Genomic DNA, 13,919 nt, shown 5'->3' on the forward strand with positions numbered 1-13,919 from the left:
GCATCGCTAGTCAGCCCAACTTTTCAGCAGCTCCAACTACTTTCTTCTCTGCAGCAGCAAATTCTGCTCAGCAATATTTTGCTGAAGGGGTATCCGGCCTCGTAGAGCTCTCATCAGCTACAGCCTCCAGTTTCATCCCACTGGAGGTTCCTGACTTCCAAAAAAGAAACTAAGTCCAAATGTAGAAATCTTCATCGCAACTTCATCCAGTAGCTCATTGATGAAAACGCCAACTCCGAGGACACCGCCTGCAGCCTTCCCTTGCTGAACTTTACCTTCTCAGACAACTCTTGCTGACATTTCTTCTAATTCCGAAGGTAAGTACCAACTGGACCCAATTGACTTTTTGAATCTGACTCACGCTCCATTACGGTCATTCAAATTTTTCGACTTTGATTCGGTTTTGTGCGACTACGGGGCATATACACAAAGAGCTATTGCCGAATTAACAGCACTTTTGCGCAGCCAAAGTCATGATAAACTTACACCACCATTCACAAGCAAGTGCTGCAAGCCCATAGCACCAGTTTGCCAGCGATAGTATCCGCAAAAAATATCACCACAGAGGACTCCTGCAACTATCGCTAATGAGATGCAGAGTAGGCGTTCCTGTGACAAAACCTGCAACAACACCACACCTCAGCATTCACAACGATCAGACAGATCGGCAATAACAACACAAAACATGCAATAAGGTGCTTTAGCAGCAGGGATTTTAGACCTGCTCTGACCTGGTGTAAAGTTGGACGGCAGCCTGCACCAAAATAGGGAGCCCTGCCCAGGGCATCATCGGAAGGGCAACAGATGCCATGGAACATGCAGCACGGACACCGAAGAGGGATAGGCAAAAAAAAAAATGAAATGCAGAAATGGTCAAGTGCAGCACACATCAACAACCCCTTCAAGCCACCCAACATCCAGGATGACCAGGGTGAGAGCCTGGGTGCCTTGCAGGACCTGCGCCTGTCTACTGGATGCCTCACTGGAAATGTGAAGTCGATGAGCCATGACGGTTGACAATACGGCGCGGCAATCGCCCGTACCTGGTGATGAAGTCTGGCAGGTCGCATGGAGACACATTGCTGACCTGTGTGAGAAGACCGCCATGAGCCCCTTGTATCTGTGAATGGTAGAGGCGCTTCTGAGCACCAAAGTACAGAGGTCTACATCACATACTACAATCCACCACTACACCGGGGTGCACGGAGGGGATTACCATCGGTGGGTGGCACCTCTCTGCATCACAGGCCAAATTAATTTTCGCTGGCTGGACGCTATGGAGGGTGAGGCTCCTGAGCTGCGCCAAACTAGTGTGGTGGGAGCGCTGCAACTTCACGCCTAAGGGGGCCCTGCTGCATCAAATAGGTTCATCAGCGGACTTGTCGGCAACTGCTGTAACCACACAGATTTGGAGAGAGTGCAGTAGATTGCGCCACAGTGTCAATGTCCAGGTTAGGAGAAGGTGGTAATCGTAGTGGAGGAGACCCAGGTTCGATTCGCCTAGGCAGAGCACCTGTAGATGATGCACTAGGGTGGAAGAGCATCACCCCACTGCTTTAAAGCAGTGCAAGAAGAGGAAAAATCATCACATGATGATAACTTCCTGATGTAATTGTACTATGTTTCCTTTACGGACAGGAGGTTGGGTAGGGCTGCTCCACCCATGGAGCAGGGCAGGGGTGGAGTGGCATGCCCACTCAAGTGCGCAATGACTGTTTAGTCGGCCCACTCAGGCAGTCTTAAGCAGTCATGCGCACTGTCCTGTTCACAATGCAGGCTGCATTACAGCCTGCATGGAGAATATACCCAGCCCTCCAACCCCTGGCGGCACGCCTTGTCCCAGCTCCAATGATCAATCCCAATGCCGCATTGCAGCATTGCGATTGGCTTTTGGGAGGGAGCCTGGCTGCCTACTTCTTGTTCTTAGAAGCAGACTCAGGAGAGCAGGAGCAATGAAGACACGGGACCTGGCCTTGAGGTAAGATTTCTCTCATTTAAATATTTACAACACCTCCTCAAACACACAACCTCATGTCCATGCCCCATCCAATGTCCTTTCTGGCATTGCTTACCTCCCAGCTGTACAGTTCCCCCGCAGCACTTTTCAATGGCGGTTGCTGTGCGGCCGTGCACAGCGGGCGTACCACTGGTGTGCCAAAGATATATATGAAGTTAAGATGCATACCATTACATTGCACTCCATTACAGTGCATACTAATACTAGGCATACTGCAACAGTAGGGATGGTGTTGGATAGCAGAGATGTAAATATTACTATTCCCACTTCAGTGAGTGCAACTCTAAAACTAAGACTTGCACCCCAAAGCAAACCCTGAACCATAAAATTCATCCCTGAGCCCCCAAAACACACCCTGAAAATCATATTTGACCCAAATGTACACCCCAATTTTCCTAATTGACCCCAAAATACACCCAAAATTTAAATTTCACCCCATAATGCACCCCAAATGTCATATCCGACACCCAAAATCCATTGCCACCCTAAAACTTTAAAATATCCCATTACCGACCTCACAATGCGTTGTAATGGAATGCGATGTAAATGCACCTGCGTTGTTGGGGTTGCGTTGTAAATGCATTACGATGTCATGCCTGCCAAAGGTGAGCCACAGGCAAGCCTGTCTGCATCTGTCTCCTCTTGGAACGCACTCACCACCAAGCACCCTTCCTCTCGGACACTCCACCGCTACGACACCAGAACCCTCCTCGCCATCAACCCTGGACGCCACATGGCCTGCCAGGACCAACCTCTGTTCCGGACAGGGGTGAATGCATGACATTGTTCTGCATTCTGTCCATCAACTGTTGTTTTTGCATTTGTCACCCCGAGTGGGACGAGTATGCTCAGCTGTGAGTCCTGTGCTCTCCATGCCACTGGAATCAAGCTATCCTGGCTGAAGAGGGGTGAAACCCCGAAACAGGTCCTAGGATGCTTGTTTGCAGTCCAGGGAGGACCTGGCTTGGCAGTTCGGGCTGGACTGTTCCCATGAGGCACAGGGTCAAGACTGATTTGCATATGGCTGGGTGCAAACTGTAATGGTATGGTGAGCAAAAAAACTATGTATTTAGGCCCAGATCTCTGTACTGGGGTGAATGCATGACATTGTTCTGCATTCGGTCCATCAACTGTTGTTTTTGCAATTGTCACCCCGAGTGGGACGGGTATGCTCAGATGTGAGTCCCGTGCTCTCCATGCCACTGGAATTAAGCTATCCTGGCTGAAGAGGGGTGAACCCCCAAAACCGGTCCTAGGATGCTTGTTTCCAGTCCAGGGAGGACCTGGCTTGGCAGTTCGGGCTGGACTGTTCCCATGAGGCACAGGGACAACACTGATTTGCATATGACTGGGTTCAAACTGGAATGGCATGGTGAGCAAAAAAAACTATGGATTTCGCTCCAGATGTATTTACTTGGGTGATTGCTTGATATTGTTCTGAATTCTGTCCATCAACTGTTGTTTTTGCAATTGTCACCCTGAGTGGGACGGGTATGCTCAGACGTGAGTCCCGTGCTCTCCATGCCACTGGAATCAAGCTATCCTGGCTGAAGAAGGGTGAAACCCCGAAACCGGTCCTAGGATGCTTGTTTCCAGTTCAGGGAGGACCTGGCTTGGCAGTTCGGGCTGGACTGTTCCCATGAGGCACAGGGTCAAGACTGATTTGCATAAGACTGATTTGCATAAGGCTGGGTTCAAACTGAAATGGCATGGTGAGCAAAAAAAACAATATATTTAGACCCAGATCTCTGTCCTGTGATGAATGCATGACATTGTTCTGCATTCTGTCCATCAACTGTTGTTTTTGCATTTGTCACCTCGAGTGGGACGGGAATGCTCAGAAGTGAGTCCTGTGCACTCCATGCCACTGGAATCAAGCTATCCTGGCTGAAGAGGGGTGAAACCCCGAAACCGGTCCTAGGATGCTTGTTTCCAGTCCAGCGAGGACCTGGCTTGGCAGTTCGGGCTGGACTGTTCTCATGAGGCACAGGGTCAAGACTGATTTGCATAAGGCTGGGTTCAAACTGGAATGGCATGATGAGCAAAAAAACGATATATTTAGACCCAGATCTCTGTACTGTGGTGAATGCATGACATTGTTCTGCATTCTGTCCATCAACTGTTGTTTTTGCATTTGTCACCATGAGTGGGACGGGTATGCTTAGACGTGAGTTCCGTGCTCTCCATGCCACTGGAATCAAGCTATCCTGTCTGAAGAGGGTCAAAACGCCGAAACCGGTCCTAGGATGCTTGTTTCCAGTCCAGGGAGGACCTGGCTTGGCAGTTCAGGCTGGACTGTTCCCATAAGGCACAGGGTCAAGACTGATTTGTATATGGCTGGGTTCAAACTGGAATGGCATGGTGAGCAAAAAAAGATGGATTTAGGCCCAGATCTCTGTACTGAGGTGAATGCATGACATTGTTCTGCATTCTGTCCATCAACTGTTGTTTTTGCATTTGTCACCCCGAGTGGGACGGGTATGCCCAGACGTGAGTCCCGTGCACTCCATGCCACTGGAATCAAGCTACCCTGGCTGAAGAGGGGTGAAACCCCGAAACCGGTCCTAGGATGCTTGTTTCCAGTCCAGGGAGGACCTGGCTTGGCAGTTCAGGCTGGACTGTTCCCATGAGGCACAGGGTCAAGACTGATTTGCTTATGGCTGGATTCAAACCGGAATGGCATGGTGGGCAAAAAAACGATGGATTTAGGCCCAGATCTCTGTACTGGGGTGAATGCACGACATTGTTCTGCATTCTGTCCATCAAGTGTTGTTTTTGCACTGGACCGGACATCGCCATTGCCAACACTGACGTCTACTAAATCATCCGCAAGGACCACCCCGACCGTCCAGGAGAAGGCATTGCCATCACCCACAGAAGCACACTTCGAATGACCATGTACTCTAACTACCCAACGGTGACCATGGAACACCTCAAATTCCAGATCTGGATCAAGCCCATCCTCTGCAGCACCCTCATCTGCAGGCCCCCGGGCCATGGAACCCCATTGTCCAAAACCCTTGTAGACCTCATTGCACCCCAGGCTCTCCCATCCACTGACAACATCCTACTCAGTGAACTCAAGTTCCACCTGGACAACCCCAGTCACCAGAACACCACACTCTCCTAGGGAAGCACCCCAACATCAGACTCAACCAGCTAGTCACCGCAGCAAGCCACATAGCAGGACACACGATCAAGCACGTCTCTTCCACCAGCGAGAACTTCAACTACAGCCACACCACCGGACTCTCCTGGACCGACCATCATTGCAAACATCATGTCTTCATTATGCCCACCGTCCGCCACTGCCATCATCTCCCTTCCTTGCAGCTGGATCAAGGCCACCGAAGAACTTCTTGTCAACTCCCTCAGCACCACCACTCTTCCAACGCTTACAGACTATCACACCGCAGCATTCAGCTGCCACTGATGGATCTCCAACTCCGCCGACACCTTTGGCACCGCTCAAGAATAGCACTGCGTCAGTACCTTATGCTTGCCTGATGGCAGGCGAAAGGGTGACGTAGTGCCACAGGGATATGCTGGCCTCATGCATTGCTGGAGTTGGGTCATGGTTGTGACACAACTGCAGCAATGCGTGACTTCAGCGCAGACAGATACATCAGGATTCCATATGTATCTGTCATTACTTGCGTCGTGGAGCACTATCCAATGAATACAGAGCATCCATGACGTCGCAAGAGGGGGGTAGTGAAAAGTGTTACAACGCTGTCTTGTCGCAGCGCTGCACCACTTTTCATGACTGAGGCCCAGGATTGCACACTATCTTATTGATGGTGTGCATTCCTACCCTGTAGTTTTGTTGCAGGGCAGCGCAGAAACATTGCTTGCAGCGCTGCCCAGCACAACACCTGCTGAAAAGAGTCCCCAAGTGTTATCTCCATTTTTAAGACCAGCTATTTTCTGTTCTTAAAAAACTGCCTCTACCTGCAGTTAGGGGTAGTTTATTTGTTCCTCCAAAGTTCAGGAATCTCCTTGTAAATATCGCAAAGTGGGGTTAGCGGCCATTTTTGCACGGGACGCCTCCCTTGCATGTCATTATCGCTAACAGAAGTGGCGATCTTTACAATGGACGTTTTTGCAGGAAAACGAATCTAACCGAGGGTAGCAGCAGCTTGTACATAAGGCGATTAAAATCTCGCCGGAAAACCGTCTGAAAAGTGCTGCTAAGGCTGCGTTAAGTCCTTGTGCATATGCCCTATAGTCTTGAAATAGGCAGTTCCACAGATCAAAATATCTGAGCATATGTCTTCTTTATTGGTGGCTGGTCAATTCGAGGATGATATGCAAGTACCTGCTAACTCACTTTGATTTAACCCAGAAAGAGGCTTCGTACTATAACATGGCAACATAAATGGATAGTTCTAGTTTGAGAATGTCAAGAATTGATGAATAAGCTTTTTTTGTCCATATTTCTTTTGATTTCAAATGAATCTCATTATGTCTTTTATGTTCAAGAGATTTTGTGGTTTATAAAACCAAAGAAACTATTTCTGAAGATTGAAACTTTTATTTATTTTTCAGCTCCATGATAGCTTGAATAGTTGTTTCAAAGAATACTGCTAAATGTATTACACACTTTAATATTTTTTCAAGTTGAAAATAGTTTATATTGATATTATTTAACTTGTATATGTGGCAGCAAAGACAAGAATCATTTGTGCCTCCATATTCTGTATTCAGATCATACAGCTAAAGACTTACAATACTGTTTTGCAGCTTGCTCACCATTGTTGGCACACTCTCTAAGCTAACTTAACACTATATTCTTTATTAGAACACACGATCTTCACAGACAGGTGTTGTGAAAAGAAGGCATGGTGATATGTGGGTAGTGATTGTAAAAGGTGTATCTCACCTTCTGTCTGTGAGCCTTCCTCGTAGGTATTGATTGGCTAGCAGCCAAGCAAAATGCATCATTTTGATATTTTGCACGTATATGATTTACAGTAAGATTTAGGGTTAATATTAGACTTAGGGATAAAGTTAAGGACATTTTTATAGGTTGTGTCATTACTAGGGAAGGATAAGATTACAATAGGTTTTTGGTTAGAAAAAGGTTTAATGGTTGTACAAGGATAGGGTTCGTAAAAGGCACACCATAAGGGGTTAAAAAAGTATTACAATAAGGGTAGGCCCAGTTTTGGTGCTAGGTTATGAGTGTAAAAGATGCCAAATACTTTGGGCACAATGTATCAAAGGTCTTTCTCGCACGCAAAACATTTGTTGGGCATAGTGCCAGGGATGCAAAGCTGAAAACTAAAATACCAGTGCCTTAAAACTGCATTATGAATTGCAAAAATCACTGCAATTGACAATGGTAACGTCTTTCCTACTAAGTCACAAAGAAAACAAGGTGGTAGCAAGGTGGTCCACCATCCTTGTGATTTGCAAAGAAATCTATCAATACCTTTTCACCACTGATACATGCTGGAATGCATTAAAAGTTTACCATTTTCTTTTTTTATCAGTTTTATATAGTGCAAACTCGACCCGAAGGTATCAGAATTTACATGAACACTATTGCATTACAGATGGACACATTCCTTTTTCAACGTTTTCTTTTTAGGCATGGGGTCATTTGGGGCTGATTACGATGTTGGTCAGAAAGACTCTGACCGCTAGTCAGATGCTTTCCAATGCTGTCAGTGACTTTCGGACCGACTCGGTTGGTTTGCGGTCTGACTGCCTGATTACGATGCCGGTGGTCAAAACGTAAACAGGCCAGTCACTCCGACTCGGTTCTGCCCGGCGATCGGAGTGTTCCCGCATATGAGCCTATTATTTTAGGGCCAGTTTACGGGCGTAACACAAGCTCCCATAGAGAACAGTGGGAATCCGTCAGAACAGTGGCCACCTCAGGCTAGTCGGTCTCGAGTCCGAGATGTGTCGGTAGGTTGGAGGTCCGACGACATCGTGATAAGTCTCTAAGTGAATTGCCCAGAATACAAGGATGCTTGAGACTCACGCTAGACTTGAACCTGGTTCCCCACCTTCAAAGTTGGCCGATCTGCTCTTGTCATTGGTTTACAATTAACACATTACATTCTATTCATCGGGTATTGCTTCCACTATGCAAATGACATTTGCAGGTTTCATGACAGTAAAAGGGGGCCCATAAACCTCTGTAGCTTTTTTCACAATATCCATTTCACAAGTTGTCATTTTCATTGACATGGCAACCCCAATTGTATTTTATGTATGAAAGTAATCAAAATACTAGATACAACACATTAGTAGATTACACTAACATATAAATATCTTCTAGAAATGTTACAAAAAGATAGTATATTAATTATTGTAATGAAAAACGAAACAAAAGGAGAAAATGAATTCAAAACTTTGATATCAATCAATATATTGTGAATGATCCATCACAGCTCAGAATGCATTACTACATAAATAGCACTGTTTTTTCTTGTTGTACATGTAATTCTCAGCATTGGTATTTAAAATAAATAATAGGTAACATTATCAAATGGAAATTAGATATCTATAGGGTGAGCAATATACTTTGGAGGAATTATTTAAATTGCGGAAAATGTAACACTTCATTATTAGATATTTGAATAGGTCTAAGGGTTCCTGTTATCTTCTCAAGATGTCTTACAAGGGGATTCTCAAGAAATGCACATTTCTGGGTCAAAGTAAGCAGCTGAGGAGCATCCAGTCCATGGACATGATATATATTTTGCTTGCCAACTGGCTATATTCAAGAGGTGTATCATCTGCCACCCTGGGCCTTATTACATCGCGGCAGATAGAATACTCCCTCCCAAATGTGACAGGTATCTCCTCTGCAAAATTACGATCGCAATAGGATATAATGGGATCGCAATCCAGCAGATGGGATAGCTGTCACATTAGATGATGGAGTATTCCCCTCCTCCGAGGACTAAATCAGGTCCCCTGATTGTATTACTGCCCACCATATGAGGACATCACCTCCGGTCCTTTAGAGATCTCTGTTCATTCAAAGGAGTCACAGTCAGGCGTTGAAAGTTTGTTGAGTGGCCACGATATTTAAGGCCAGCACACTCCAAACGTTTTTGTTTTCCAAAAACAAACTTCTCAACTGGGCATTATTTGTTTTTTAAAAACAAATAAATAATTGAGCTTGATGCCCTGAGAGTTTTCTCTCAGGGTGTGGGTAATTTTTCAATTTTTTCTTTTTAGGAGTACCATAACTCCCCTAGCAGCCCTGAAAAGAACAAAGGACATCAGATCATCCACTCAAAATAGTCTCAAAATGGTCGGATGTATCTGTACCGATGGCTCCAACTCCATCGGTCCATCGATGTTAGATTCCTGTCAACAGAACATTGTGGTCTGTCTGACTCTATATAGGGTGCACCTTTATGGCAGAGCACCCTGTCTAATTAATTTTAAATGAGGTATAATGTCTGTTACGTATTGCATCTGCAGTAGTTAAAGAACAATTAGTAGTACATTATTTCCATTCTCCACTATAAGAATTATCTGCAATCGGCAAAAGTAATGCATTCTTACATTCAAAAAGATTAATCACACCAAATATCTGATGAATGCACTGCCTGGCCTTTGGTCAAATTTATGAAAATAATTCGTGAAAATAAGACATAGTAAAGGCCCAAGTTACATGGGGCAAGATTTGGAGGTAATACACAGAGAGTATTTCATATTGCAAAGAATGATTATTTAATGCTGTAATAATATATCCAGAATAAAGTTAGACTGTCTGATCTAAAGGTTTTACACATTTTTTATCAAATTATTGTAGTGTAGTTCCTATATTCCCAATAGGCTCTGCGCATTGGAATAATACACACTATAGATTTGACATAAGACTGAGGTCAGTATGTCTCTATTGAGTATATTAAACTTAATTATGTGTGTGCCAGCTAACTCAGAGGTCACTAGAAACTTTCTTGAATAAACAAGAAGGGATTGGTTTCTGACAACCGCATAAACATGACAACTTTGTTTCCTCTAGAACCGGAATAATATCTAACTAGTTCACTCAGTCAATCGTGCATGCTTTGTTTCTACAGAGTTGCACGGAAATAGAGAGACGGCGTTTTAATAAAAGGATTTATTGAACAGTCTTCTTTCTCATGCAAGAGAGGTGAACTGCTACAATCGTTAGACAGAATTGCGAAGTATAATGCGATATAGCGTAAACAGTAATATAAAATAATACTGTCTGTTGCCTGTTGCATTGTCTGTTGCTATGTCATATAAAAATACATACATAAATAACACAGGCTAAAATACTCAACTGGTGCTTCTAAAATACGCATACCCCAGTGTACCTAACCTAGGTCTAGTACGAGGGAAGAAGTAGGTGTTTGTCTTTAGCATAGGTTTAGATTTGCCAAGAATTCCCTAAGGTATCTCTAGGTTCTAATCAGCTCCATACCTTAGAATGATAGGTTGGTATCTCTGTCTCGGGACTCGATTTCCCAACACCCCGCAAAGGGGAGTCAGAAACACTGGAGCTTGATTTTTCGCCAGGAGGATGACAGCTTCTGATCAGTGCGTCAGCTAGAGAGTTGGCTTCCTTCGACACTTGCTGTAGCGAGCTGCATCGTGCAAGTAGGTACTCGAACTGCACCGAACCACACCGTGCTTTGCCATAGCAAGTGAAGGTATATTTATACCTTGAAGGTGTTTTAGGAATGCCAGTATTGACATAAAGTCGGGCATATGAACGTCATGAATGAACCCCCAAGGAATAGATGTTCATGCATAATAACAGAGTTCTTGGAGAAATCAATATCCAAGCAAGGGAAAGTCCCTAACAGCTTAAGAGCCTGGTTTTCCTAGAACTCGTTGTGACGTAGATGAAAGGATGGAAGTAGCCATGCCTGTATTTGGGTAGCATGGACTATGTCTAAATAAGCACTGGATATCTATGCCTATATAAGGGCAATGTGAAATATACCTATAGAAGGGCATGTATCGGGAAATGCATACGGAATCTAAAATCAAACACAACACCCACCCCACTTTCTTATGTATGATATTACTAAGTTCTAAACACGTTAAATTTATTTAAACATGAAGGGTTAAAAACCCACCCAAAATACATAAATAATGCATCAGAATTGGTTGTACACATAAAAGATGCATTGGTGCTGTACGCATTTAAAGCAATGTTTAATTCGAAGCACAGTTTTTTGACATTTGAATGCTAACTGAATGAATCATGAAAATATACATTTATGAAAGGGCTCGTTAAATACAAAAGAAAAAAAAAAGAAACCATTTCATGTCAGATTACATAAAACTGTTTGTATGTGGACAAGGTCAAATATTGCCTCTGGAAGTATTCAAAGAATTCTTGTTCTCTATGAATGGGTCTACTGTAATCAGATTACTTTGTGCCAAAAAAGAAACAAATTCAGATTTGGAAAAAAAAATTAATCATAGGAAAAAGAGTTCCAAAGTTAGTAGCTTGTTTTGAAAAATGAATGTCAAATTCAAAGTCTCTCAGAACACTGTGTGGCAAAATCAAAAGTCAGTGTTAGGGCTTGGAGAAAACATGAAACCTTCTATGTCTGTTGACAAAAAGTTGTCTACAATTGTAGGCGAAAGTTGGATTACCTCGTTGAGAAGATTAACCACACATAGATGTGAAGCATCGCCGACAGCAGTGGTCGCGTCAGCAATGTTCGTAATGGATGGTACCTGCGCGCTTGTTTACTCTCGTACCTCAGCAGTTGCAATTTGCGTCTTTGAGATCTCAATGAATGCCGTAATCAGAATTGGTAGCTGCTGGGGACAACACAGAGCATGGGCCGTTACCGGTTCAAGCAAAATATCCGTTGACATGACTGATGGGAGTGTGAGACATGTGTCTAACACGAATTCTTCTCTGCATAGCAGGCAGCGTAGAACAGGTAAGATGCAACCTTGCCAAATTGGTCTTAATGACATAAACCATGTGGTATTTAATTCTCGTAGACCAGGTAGTCCCAAAATTTGGACGATGCGCTCACGACACTTCATCACCAGTAGAGTTGTCTTCATGGCGAACTGTGTGTCGCTGATAAATTGGCTTGCCATATCGTAGCAATAGGAGCAAAAATAGCATCCCTGCAACGAGTCCCAAAAGGAGGGGCAATCTGCCAAACACAGAGTGCACGAAGTTTGGAAATATTCCTACGACTGCTTGAAAAGGTGCTAACAGTCCAGAAAATACTGTCTTAAATACACTTAGAATACCGCTCGTATCAAACATGTTTGAGATATGACTTAACATTTCTGAGAAATGTATAGGGCAGTTTGTACTTAAATGGGCATGTATCTTGGCAGAAGTCCTTGCGACTTGTAGATCATAGGTCTTTTTGGCAGAGGTCAGTGGCACAGATTTTTGCAAATGAATGGCTTTCATTCTGCTTAGAGTATCAATTCGTATAGAAGAGATGTTCAGTGAAGCCCTGGATGACACAGTTACTAGATATGGTATTCCTGGCAACATGCCACAGCAGTTATGATCGTTCTACATGAGGTAACTTCCATTTGAAAGTTGTCAAAAAATTGGATCAGTCACCACAGCTGGTGAACCATGCAGGTGGCAGGATAAGTTGTTAGAGAAACCATCTCAAGCCCAATGTAAGTTTATACCCTTTCAAGGGAGAGAACCGGTTAGTGCGTTTTCACAGTTTGAACCGCTAAGAAACACTTCACGTCCCCCACTCCAACATCTGTGTGTGTACGTATGTTCAGTAGCTGGTTTCTCTGCTACCGTAAATGGCAATCTTTCCAGTTTTTCAATGCTAAGCACTGTGTAGTCTGCTCCCCTTTGTGCTAATTTGATCTGTTTATCAGTGAGATTGAATTCTGAAAACAGTGACGTGACACACGTTTTTTGTGCTTCCATAGAACCCCAGGCATTTTATCAGGACCAGGTGCCTTTCCTGGCTTTAATGCATCTTTGACTGTGAGGGTTTCCTTTAAACTAAAGGATAAGGGTGTGGCATTTAGTATAGTTTCATAACTCATCGAGCAATAATCAATATCATTTGAGAAAGAAGAGTAGAGACTAGAAAAATGTGTTATCCAAGTATCAGCATCTAAAAACAGGTCCCTACTACATCTACCTTTTTTGTTGCCCTTTGAGATTAGCCGCCAAAATCCAACTTGGTCTTTTGCTTTCACGGCTACTAATAGTTCATCCCAGATATTCGCTTCCCATTCTTTCTTTGTGGAGGTTAACAACTGCTTGTACTCTGCCCTTTTTCCCCTTAACCATTATAGATAATGGGGTAACCCAAAAATCAACAGACCTGGGTATAATACTGGAATTCAAAAATTGGTCCGTGGTTAATTCGGCGTGTAACCAATACTGTCTTTGATCAATCGTGTGTTATTTTACAAAACTATAATACTGGTGAATAATCCTTAAGGAGAAAATACTTTCATCTTACAATTGCATACATATTTCTGAATGCATGTGCTAATTAATAAGCAAGGGAAAAGACAAAAATATATACAGACGCGCCAGACTTACAAGTATCACAGGAATTTTGGTTTATTTTTAATTACATCCAGCACATTAATATGCAGTGGTCAGAGGTTGCCTCAAGAAAGCGAGAAGGGGAGTTGGGGAGTGATGGTGTGAGGTTTGAAAAGATCATAGGTTAAGAACAGACATTTTTAAAATCATTTTCATTTCATTATAATACTTGGCTTATTAACATGAATTTTCCCCCTCCCTCTATCCATAGTAGACCTGTACCATCCTTCCCAACACCACACTCAGGAAATGCAAATTTTGCGTGTATGAACTGACTGAAAGATTTTGTATTTGAAGCTTGATTTATGGACAGGTTTCACCGATACTGGTACTTTGACCAGGAACTAATGAAAATGATTTAAAAAATGTCTGTTCTTA

Source organism: Lissotriton helveticus, chromosome 1_1, assembly GCF_964261635.1.
Source record: "Lissotriton helveticus chromosome 1_1, aLisHel1.1, whole genome shotgun sequence".
Classification (NCBI taxonomy): domain Eukaryota; kingdom Metazoa; phylum Chordata; class Amphibia; order Caudata; family Salamandridae; genus Lissotriton; species Lissotriton helveticus.